Raw genomic sequence first — 10,528 nt, 5'->3', positions numbered from 1 at the left:
GCTGAGTCTGTTTTGGTTTTGCTCCAGAGAAATGGACAGAGCAGTCTCAACCAATCTGTACCGATACTGGAAATGTCTTAATTACTCCTATCTCACTATCAAAACAGCCTTTGGTTGTAGTGAGCTTTACAGAAGTTGTGGGATACTCACGGGTGCCCGCATGGACACAGACTATAGGTATAGAATTGCCTTTAGGAAGAGCTGAAGTGGCCAGCACAGCCTCCTGGACCAGAGTCTGAGCACTTCCTCAATCTAGCAGGGCTTCAACATCACACTGGTTTACCATGACAGGGCACATGGGTGTGGTATCTCCATTCTCTCCCAGGAGAGAAGCAAAGTGGGTATGAGGGCTGTCGGCAGAGTCGGCAGTGGGCATAGGCTCATCAGTTTTCTCCCATTGCCAGGAAATATGCCTCAGCCCCCTTCAGCAATAGCACTGACATGACTCCAAGGTCTGGGACATTTGTGATGTCTGATTAAAAATATTTTTTGGCTGGCCCAAGGGAGGGCTAACCATTGTGGAAAGTTTCTGAGTGGCCACACTTAACTGGGTGGGGCCAGGAGCTTCCATCTCTTTTCGGACTGGGTGGAATGTCAGTGACAGTTTAGTAGTGTTCTATGGCCTGTACTAACTCCATGACCGTTGTAAACTTTTGGTAATTAATTATCTCTTTTTTAAATTATTTCTAGATAGTGGTCCATTACCAAAGTCTCTATAATTTCAACAGGGCTTTTCTTGTTTGCTTCTAACCACTTTTTAATAACTCAAATCAGTTCATGCATTTGGGAACATGCATTCTGTTGTGGAATGTCCAGTTATGAAAACATTGAGCCATGGCGGCACTCTATCTCTGCTTCTAACTGGTCATAATCTTGAGTAACGGTAGCCTCTAAATCCTGAAAGGCTTTGAGGGCCTCACCTGATAAAAATGGTGCCAGGATCCCAAGCCACTATACTTTTGGCCACCTCTCATGTGTTGCTGTAGCTTCAAAGGCATACAGGTACTCACCCACATCATCCATCGCTCCCAGTTTAGGCATGAAATCACCCGTTTGGGTGTCAGCTTTGTTATCTAGTGAAGCTCCTGCTCTTTTAGCTGATTGGCTTTTATTTGCTCTTAGAACAGCATTGCATTAGTTTCCTGCTGTGCCCTCTAGCTCCCCAATAGCACCTGCATCAGTTGCTCCATGTTCATTTGATGGTCATTTGATTGAAGTCTTAATAACCTTTCGAACATTTTTTCAATTTCAATTTCAATTTATTTTCAATTATATAGCACCAAATCACAACAGAGTTGCCTCAAGGCACTTCACACAAGTAAGGTCTAACCTTAATAACCCCCAGAGCAGCAGTGGTAAGGAAAAACTCCCTCTGAGGAAGAAACCTCAAGCAGACCAGACTCAAAGGGGTGACCCTCTGCTTGGGCCATGCTACAAACATAAATTACACAACAATTCACACAATGAATATACAGGAGATGCTGTTGGTGCACAGGACAGAAGGGTCCCCAGCACAAATGCCACACCCATCTCTGGATGGAGCTGTACCTTAAACAGAGAGAGAAAAAAAAACAGAATCAGGCATCAGAAAGACAAGAAATACAGTATAATTTATCAGCATTCTGCAACAAGAAAAACAAAAGAAAAACTAAGATGATCGACGGCCAATAGCCCTAAGTTTCACTAAAAGATCCATAATTTAGATGAAGTTGAGGCCGTGGCACGCTCCGTTTCCTAATAAAATGAATTTAAAACCATAAAAAGCATAGTAACATACTATGCCAGTTTGCTAGCCATATGAAAGGGAAAATAAGTGCGTCTTAAGCAGTGATGCCGGTAACGCGTTACTCTAATCTGACCACTTTTTTTAGTAACGAGTAATCTAACGCGTTAATCTTTCCAAATCAGTAATCAGATTAAAGTTACTTCTCCAAGTCACTGTGCGTTACTATTATTTTTCATTGTGGGTCGATAACAGCATTAAACTTGGTCCGTGGGCAGGAGGTCGGGGTTCGACTGAACTGCACACTTTTTTGCAGCTGCTCGACTCGTCCTCACCTCTTAAAGCACGGTGATCAGCACACCTGCACTGAACTTTACAAAGACATTTTTATACTTTTTTTCCTCCTTTATTTATAATTCTGAGCTGAGCCGCTCTGTATCTGGTCGTTAAAAACAGCTGATCCTCCGCGACGCGTCAACAACTAACACTATTTTCCACTCAAATGCACCTAAACTCTCTTTCTGAGGACCACATGATGTGAAAACGCAATAAAACTTTCTTACCTGTAAATCTGGTCATGTTTTCTGCATAAATAAATGTTATCCATTCTTTGTGCTCAAACGCCAAAGCAGGGGCGAATCCAGATGGAATGGGGGCGTGGGGCAAGGATGTGCCCCCTCCCCCACAACACCCCTAGATTAAAGGTGCAATTTTGAAGCCGTTTTTTACTACAACTAATATTGCTTAAAATAATAATAATTTCGACAAGTAAAATGTTTAGAGAGAATTTAAATGTTAGAAAAATGTTAGAATTTAATAGTTACCTTTATAAACAATGTAGGCTCGAAATTGCAAGTTTTACTGTTACAGTGCTGTCAACAGTTAAATATGAGGTCAAGAAAGACGTCTTTATTTACTTTTTATAAAACAAGTATTTATTTTCATTGAAGTCAAGAAAGGGTGAATATAAAGTGAGTTTTGGCAAAACAGGTATCATTGTCATGTTGAGGTGGCAGAGGGTTGTTGTCGGCAGCTGGGGAAAGTAACTAAAAAAGTAACTAGTAATCTAACTTAGTTACTTTTACAATTGAGTAATCAGTAAAGTAACTAAGTTACTTTTACAATTGAGTAATCAGTAAAGTAACTAAGTTACTTTTTCAAAGTAACTGTGGCAACACTGGTCTTAAGTCTGGACTTGAAAGTCTCTACAGAATCTGACTGCTTTATTGATGCAGGGAGATCATTCCTCAGAAAAGGGGCAAGATAGGAGAAAGGTATATGACCCGCAGACTTTTTATTCACCGAAGGGACACAAAGTCGTCCTGCACCCTAAGAACGCAAAGCCCAGGCCGGTACGTAGGGTTTAATTAGGTCAGCTAGGTAGGGAGGTGCCAGTCCATGAATAATATTATAGGTTAGTAGCAAAACCTTAAAATTTTATCTCACAGGGCCAGGAAGCCAGTGAAGAGATGCCAAAATGGGTGTAATGTGGTCAAACTTTCTGCTTCGTGTCAAAACTCTGGCTGCAGCATTTTGAATCAATTGGAGAGCCCTAATGCTGGATCGCGGTAAACCAGAAAATAGAACACTGCATCAGCCTAATCTAGAAGAGACAAACGCATTAATAAGGGTCTCAGCATCAGCCATAGACAGGATGGGAGGAATCTCTGCTATATTTCGCAGATGGAAGAAAACAGTCCTCGTAATATCTCTAATGTGGAGGCCAAAGGACAACGTAGGATCAAAAATTACCCCAAGGTTCCTCACTTTGTCAGTGTCATGTATGACACATGAGCCTATGCTAAGCATTAGCTGGTCAAATTGATGCCGATGTCTCACTGAACCAAGAACTATCATCTCAGTCTTATCAGAGTTTAAATGGTTAAGGCATGCTGTGATATGTTTAACCTAATGTCTTCTATTTTCTTCTCGAAGTAATCCAAGAAATCTTGTGCTGTAAAAGGAGAGCGACAGCTTTTGAAATCTTAATATATGAGACGTGCCGTGGCCATCGCACACACTTAAAGCCATTACCTGCTTACCGGATTAGTAACTGTGGACGGACATAAACATTACGATTGTTTTACTGACATATTCGATGTGGGGATTTTTTTTCTGAATACAAAAAGCAACCTGGGATGATGTGCTGTCGTAACTGTGAGTATGAGTGGCTGCAGGCGCAGCAGAGTGACTTTCAGCTAGCTAAAAGTCGGTTCCCAAGGTTAGAGATGACCAGCACATTGCCCATGGGGATCCATGGGGTATAGAGTGGGTAGTGTTTATAAAATAGGTAGCTGACATTTTTCAAGGGTGGTAAGAAATAACAATAAATAAATTATGTACAGTTTATATTATGAGTTGCAATGGCATGTCAGTCCAGAATGTTTTTAGAACCTTTGTCCTTAGACCTCAACAGTTTTTAGAGGAAGAACTCAACCCTTTTATTTCCTGTTAATTACGTCATTTTTTTTAATGTTAATTTACTGTCTTAATTAATTTATAAATTGTTTAGGTTATTTTTATCATCTACACAATATTATTATTTATTTATTTATTTTATTAATGCTTCTATTTTTTCATTTGATTTTTGGACCACAACAAAAATAAGTGTTTTCACTTTCTTGTGTTATCAATGTCAGGCCCCGACAGCGTCTCTGGATGGGTGCTGACAGACTGTGCAGACCAGCTTGCTGGGATTTTCACCAAAATCTTCAACCAGTCCCTGAGACAGTCTGCTGTCCCATCATGCCTGAAGACCACCACCATAGTTCCCCTACCCCAGAAATCCCCCATAACCAGCCTCAATGACTACAGGCCTGTTGCACTCACACCAGTGATGATGAAGTGTTTTGAAAAACTGGTTAGAAGTCACATCATGTCATTCATATCCCCCACTTCAGACCCATACCAATTTACTTACAAGGCCAAGAGGTTGACAGAGGATGCAGTGACCTCTGCCCTCCACACCACACAGACCCACCTGAAGCAACAGAGTAACGCCCATCTTTTCTTAGTGGACTATAGTTCAGCATTCAGCATGATCCTTCTAATGGCCTCGTGAGGACACTGCTGAACCTCAATCTACCTCAGTCCACGTCTTTGGATTAAGGACTTTCTGTCAGATCACTCACACTGAGTCAAGAGTGGTCCTCACATATCCACAGCTCTCACACTCAGCACCAGTCCTCCCTAGGCTGCATGCTGAGCCCACTGCTCTTCACCCTCTACACCTCTGACAACACCCCTATCCACACCTTCATTAAGTATGTGGATGACACCACAGTGGTTGGCTGTATCACTGGAGGAGCTGAGTCCAAAACCAAGGAGCTAATCATAGACTTTAGGAGAAACAAAACAGACATTCAGCCCATCATCACTGGGGGAGCCTGCGTGGATGGGGTCAGGGACTTCCATTTCCTGGAAGTCCACATAGAGGAGAAACTGACCTGGGACAGGAACACCACACACTTGGTAAAGAAGACACAGCAAAGACTCCACTTTCTGAGAATCCTCAGGGAAAATAACATAAACCAGAGGCTGCTCATGTCTTTTTACTGCTCTACCATGGATCATCACATGCTGCATCTGTACGTGGTTTTCCAGCTGCAAGGTGGAAAACAGGAACGAGCTCCATAGGGTTACCAAAATGGCTGAGAAAATCACTGGGTGCCCTCTACCAACACTGGAGGACCTTCATGGCTCTTACTGTCTCAGAAGAGCCAACATCATCCTAAAGGACTCATCCCACCCTGGACACTCTCTGTTTGAGCTACTACCATCAGGCAGATGCTACCGGGATATTAAAACAAGTACAAATAAACTATCCAACTGCTGTGAAAGCTATGAATGCCACTGGAATCAAATAGCCAGGTCACATGACACACTTGAGTGCAATATTTGTTTTTGTGCAATATCCACAAATATATCTATTTTGTATATATAGTTCTCTTTTTTATATCCCATCTCTTTTTTGCTACTACATTCTTATATATATATATATATATATATATATATATATATATATATATATATATATATATATATATATATATATATATATATATATATATATATATATATATATAGCAAAGGACCGCATGAAGATTAAGTGGCCGAGTTCGCAGAACAAGGCAGATTGGAAAAGCATGGAGGAGGATCTAGTTCCAGCCATTGGCATGCTCAGAGGAAAACCTGTGAAAAGAATGGAGAATTTCTCCAAGATGGTGTGCGAGTATGGAAGATCAAGATTTGGTGTATTTGAGTGGAGGGTGCAAAAGAAGATGGAAGAAAAGGATCAGATCAATAGGCGAAGGAGGAAAATCAAAGAGTTAAGGAAAGAAGTACAGCGGTTACGGAGGGCAAAGAGAGAGGCAAGTGGGGAAAAGGTGGTAGCAATCGATGAGTTGGTAAAGTTGGCAAGAAATGGTATTAGTAAGTTGGCGAAAGCAGAGAGGAAAGCAGTGAGGCATAGAGAATCTAGGAAAGCCCGAAAGGACTTTACAGAGGACCCCTTCAAGTTTACAAAGAAGGTTTTCACAGAGAAGACAAGTGGGTCCTTGAAGATATCAAGAGAGCAGCTTGAGGAAGCCTTGATGACGACCTATGCTGATCCGAACAGGAATATCCAAGTAGAGAGTATAGATGGCCTTAATAGACCACAAGAACCTGAAGTGCCTTTTGACCTGTGTAGGATACAGCTATGTGAAGTACAGGTGGTCGTTAGGAATGCCAGAGCAAAGGCAGCTGGGGGCCCAAATGGGATCACGTATGCAGTGTACAAGAACTGTCCGGAGCTGACAAAGTGTCTCTGGAAATTGCTTGCGAGTGTTTCTGGTGAGATACCCGACAGCTGGTGCATTGCTGATGGAATTTACATACCAAAGGAGAAGGATGCTGTGGCTCTTGGTCAATTCAGACCAATATCTTTGTTAAATGTTGAGGGTAAGATCTTCTTTACGGTGCTTGCAAAGAGACTAACCCAATTTCTGCTGGTTAATAGCCTTATCAATACTAGCATTCAGAAAGCGGGTATCCCTGGTTTTCCAGGTTGCCTTGAGCATGTGTCTATGATCTGGAACAGGATAATGCAAGAAAAGAATGTAAAGAAGGAGCTCCATGTGATATGGTTGGATTTGGCCAACGCCTATGGTTCTGTCCCACATAGAATGATTCGGTTTGCTTTGGATTTCTTCCACGTCCCAGGGAAGTTGCAGCAGGCAGTTGAGAAGTACTTCGGGAAATTTAAGTTCCGGTTTACGACGGAGGAGTTCATGACTAAATTCATGCGACTGGAGAAAGGTATCGCAATGGGATGTGCAATATCACCTGTCTTGTTCATCTTGGTGATGGAAGTGATTATAAGAAGCTGTGGTGGTGATGAGTACCAGCTAAAGGCCTTTATGGACGACCTGACAATTCTGGAAGCGGAGGAATGGAGAGCTAAGAAGTTGGTGGAGCAGCTACAAGAGTTAGTGACATGGTCAGGCATGGTGTTTAAAGCTAAGAAGAGCAGGTATCTTACGCTACGGGCTGGGAAAGTTGTTGACGAAGTTTTCATGGTTGAAGGTGAACGGATTCCGTCAGTGAAAGAAAAGGGCGTGAAGAGCCTAGGTCGTTGGTACTCCTTTCAAATCACAGACCGACATCGAGGGGTTGAAGTCCAGCAACAAGCTGAAGATGGATTGAAAGCAATTGCAAAGACAAAGCTACCTGGGAAGTTTAAGGTCTGGATGGTTCAGTTTGGGTTACTACCAAGGCTGATGTGGCTATTGACAGTCTATGAAGTGGCGCTGACAAGAGTTGAGAGCATTGAAGGGAAGATTAGTAAGATGGTACGAAAGTGGCTAGGAGTGTCTAAGATGCTGACAGATGTAGCACTCTACAGTCGGTCAACAAAGCTCCAGTTTCCTTTATCATCAGTGGTGGAAGAATATAAGGTTGCGAAGGTTAAACTACAGTCAATGCTAAATGATTCCAATGACCAAGTGATAAGTAATAATCCACCGGCCCTGCAAGTTGGACGGAAGTGGAATGCTGGTGGTATGGTGAAAGAAGTTGAGGCCGTAGCACGTCAACGTGAATTTGTTGGAGTGGTGCGTGAAAAGGGAGCTTGCCTTGGCGTAAGAAGAAGGCAACGATTTTGGTCAAAGGTCGGAGCTGGGGAACGAAGAAAGATCAGAGAGCAGGAGACTCGTCGGTTGGTAGAGGCTGAAAGGGTGTCGAGAGCAGCACAGCAGGGCCAGCAAGGTCGATGGATGACGTGGGATGTAGAGGAGAGGAAGGTGACTTGGAAGGACATTTGGGGAAGAAGTTTTGGGAGTCTGAAGCAGCTACTCCAGATGACGTACGATGTGTTTCCATCACCAGCGAACCTGAGAAGATGGGGTACTGGCAAGAGTGCGAACTGTCATCTGTGTGGAAAGTATGCTACTCTTCACCATATTCTGTCAGTGGGTCATGTTGCTTTGAGTAGAGGATGGTATACATTTAGGCACAATTTAGTTCTGAAGGTGGCTGTGAAGGCAGTAAATGATGCATTTGTCCCAGTGAAGAAAAGCCAACCAGTTAAGTTTGTGAGAGCTGGTGAACAGGTGAGAAGCCGGAAGCAGAAGAGGATGGGCACTGGTCCAAAAGGAAGTGGACTGTGTTAGAAGACAAGACTTTGCCAGTAGATGTGGTGGTGTCTGATTTGCGGCCGGATGTTACGCTGATTGATAGGGAGGAAAGGAGAGTAATACTAGGAGAGCTGACAGTCTCATGGGAGGAGGGTATTGATGGAGCTCGACAGAGGAAGCTCAACCGTTATGAAGATTTGAGGGTAGAGATAGGGGAGCGAGGCTGGAAGGTGGAGGTCATTCCTTTTGAAGTGGGATGCCGGGGTTTCCCTGCAGCATCGGTGGGTCGTTTTCTGAGGGCAGCTGGTGTTGATGGATGTCGTATGGTGGTAAAGGAAATGGGAGAAAGAGCAGAAGATGGCAGCACCTGGATTTTACGGGCCTGGGCGCAACAGGAAACAGCTGTGCGGACCCACTATCATGAGGGATACTGAGCTTAATGGGTCGAAATCCCAAGGAGTGATAGCGCTCAGCTGATGACCCAGGCCCTGGGAAATAGCGCTTTTTGGTGTATCTCTCTCTCTCTCTCTCTCTCTCTCTCTCTCTCTCTCTCTCTCTCTCTCTCTCTCTCTCTCTCTCTCTCTCTATATATATATATATATATATATATATATATATATATATATATTTTTTTTTTTTTTTTTTTTTTTTTTTTTTAATTTGCACTCTGGACTCTCTTTCATTCAGTTAAATTTTATGTTTATTTTTCTTTTCTTCTCCAGACCTTTAAAGTCTGCGTGTGCTTTACTCAGGTTTATATTTGCACTGAACAGGGCCGCTGCTAAGGTTTTGGAGGCCCTAAGCATAACTGGTCAGGGAGGCCCCCCACCCCCATACAAAAGCCCCCCCCCCCCCCGTAAAACACTTCATTATATTATGTTATATAGTATCCAGTGTATTCCATAATGATAGGAAAACTACATGAAACCATTATATTATATTAAATTATGGACACATAGAAAAATACCTAAATATTAAAATGCTCAATACTACACATTAAGCAAAACAGTGATGGCATTGTGAAACCACACACAACCACAACAAACACTAAAGTTTACCAGCAGGTGTCACCCTTTCCTTACCCTAAGGGGGAATGGAGCACTCTACAGTACCCCCACCAACTAAACTGCATTTCTTTTCCAGCATTCTGCTGACTGCACGCAAGCATGCATGTCTATTTTAAGCAGTGGATATGTAATTTACATACATATGACTTAAATAAAAGTTCTGAAATTATTCTCACTATTCTTGGTATATTTATCAGCCTGTCAAATTTATAGTTGCTATCTGATCATGTTGTCAGGCAGAATAGATTTGGACCTAAGTAGTGCACTGACGGCTAACTAGGCCTTTGTTGACTTATAAGGCACTCAAAATCTTCAAACTACACTGCCCAACTATTTGCAAACGTGCCACATGCCTTGTAATATCCAGATTAGTTTAGCGTTTAAAGCTACATCAAATCAGCAAAGCCAACGCTATCTAGCACCACTGAACATTAAGTAATCAAAACAATTTAAACCTTTAACACGTACTTACTAGCAAGGGATGCATGGGCATCATCTTTTTGTTTCTTTTTCCTCCGTTTTTCAGCTCCAGACTCCTGCTGTTGCTTCATTGTTTAATTGTGGCCTAGTGGCAACTTGTCGTCTGGTGTCAGAATCGAATGTGGGCTAGCAGTGCTACTTCAGTTAGGCGCAGGGTTGCCAGATTGGGTGTTTTCCCATCCAATTGGTTTCTTTAGGGTAAAAATATGGCACTGGATGAGTTTTTTGTATAGAATTGCCACACACATTTTAAAAATCAGTTCAAATTGTGCAGGATTTAGTGCCTGCTTGCATTTTTGAGCATTTATTGGACTGGAAATCGTCACATCTGGCAACCTTGGTTAGGCGACAGAGCGAACAGAGAAAGATGCAAACAGGGCTGTACCATTTCAGGGAATCGGGGCGGGGGGTGGATGGGGGCTTTATATTAGGCAAAAAAAAACTGTTAATTTGCCCCAATTAAGTAATGGGGCAAATTACTACACAATGTTTAAAGACAAAAACGATGGGCCTATTCATAAATAATTCATATTGATTTTGAAATGTAATAATGTAATAATTTCAACACATTTTTCAGTCAACTGGAGGCCCTGCAAACTAGTGCAACATGGTTGGTGCCCCACGCAGGATGCATAGTCTGCTTA

General features: G+C 42.4%; 1 protein-coding gene across 3 annotated transcripts in view; it reads right to left on the bottom strand.

Annotated features, from left to right (window-relative positions):
* The window catches only part of LOC117510099 (citron Rho-interacting kinase), a 582,117-nt gene that overhangs the window by 39,901 nt on the left and 531,688 nt on the right, over positions 1-10,528 (bottom strand). The gene's annotated exons all lie outside the window — the stretch shown is intronic.

This window comes from Thalassophryne amazonica, chromosome 5 (assembly GCF_902500255.1).
Source record: "Thalassophryne amazonica chromosome 5, fThaAma1.1, whole genome shotgun sequence".
NCBI classification, from domain to species: Eukaryota; Metazoa; Chordata; class Actinopteri; order Batrachoidiformes; family Batrachoididae; genus Thalassophryne; species Thalassophryne amazonica.
This window is presented reverse-complemented; position numbering and strand designations above follow the sequence as displayed.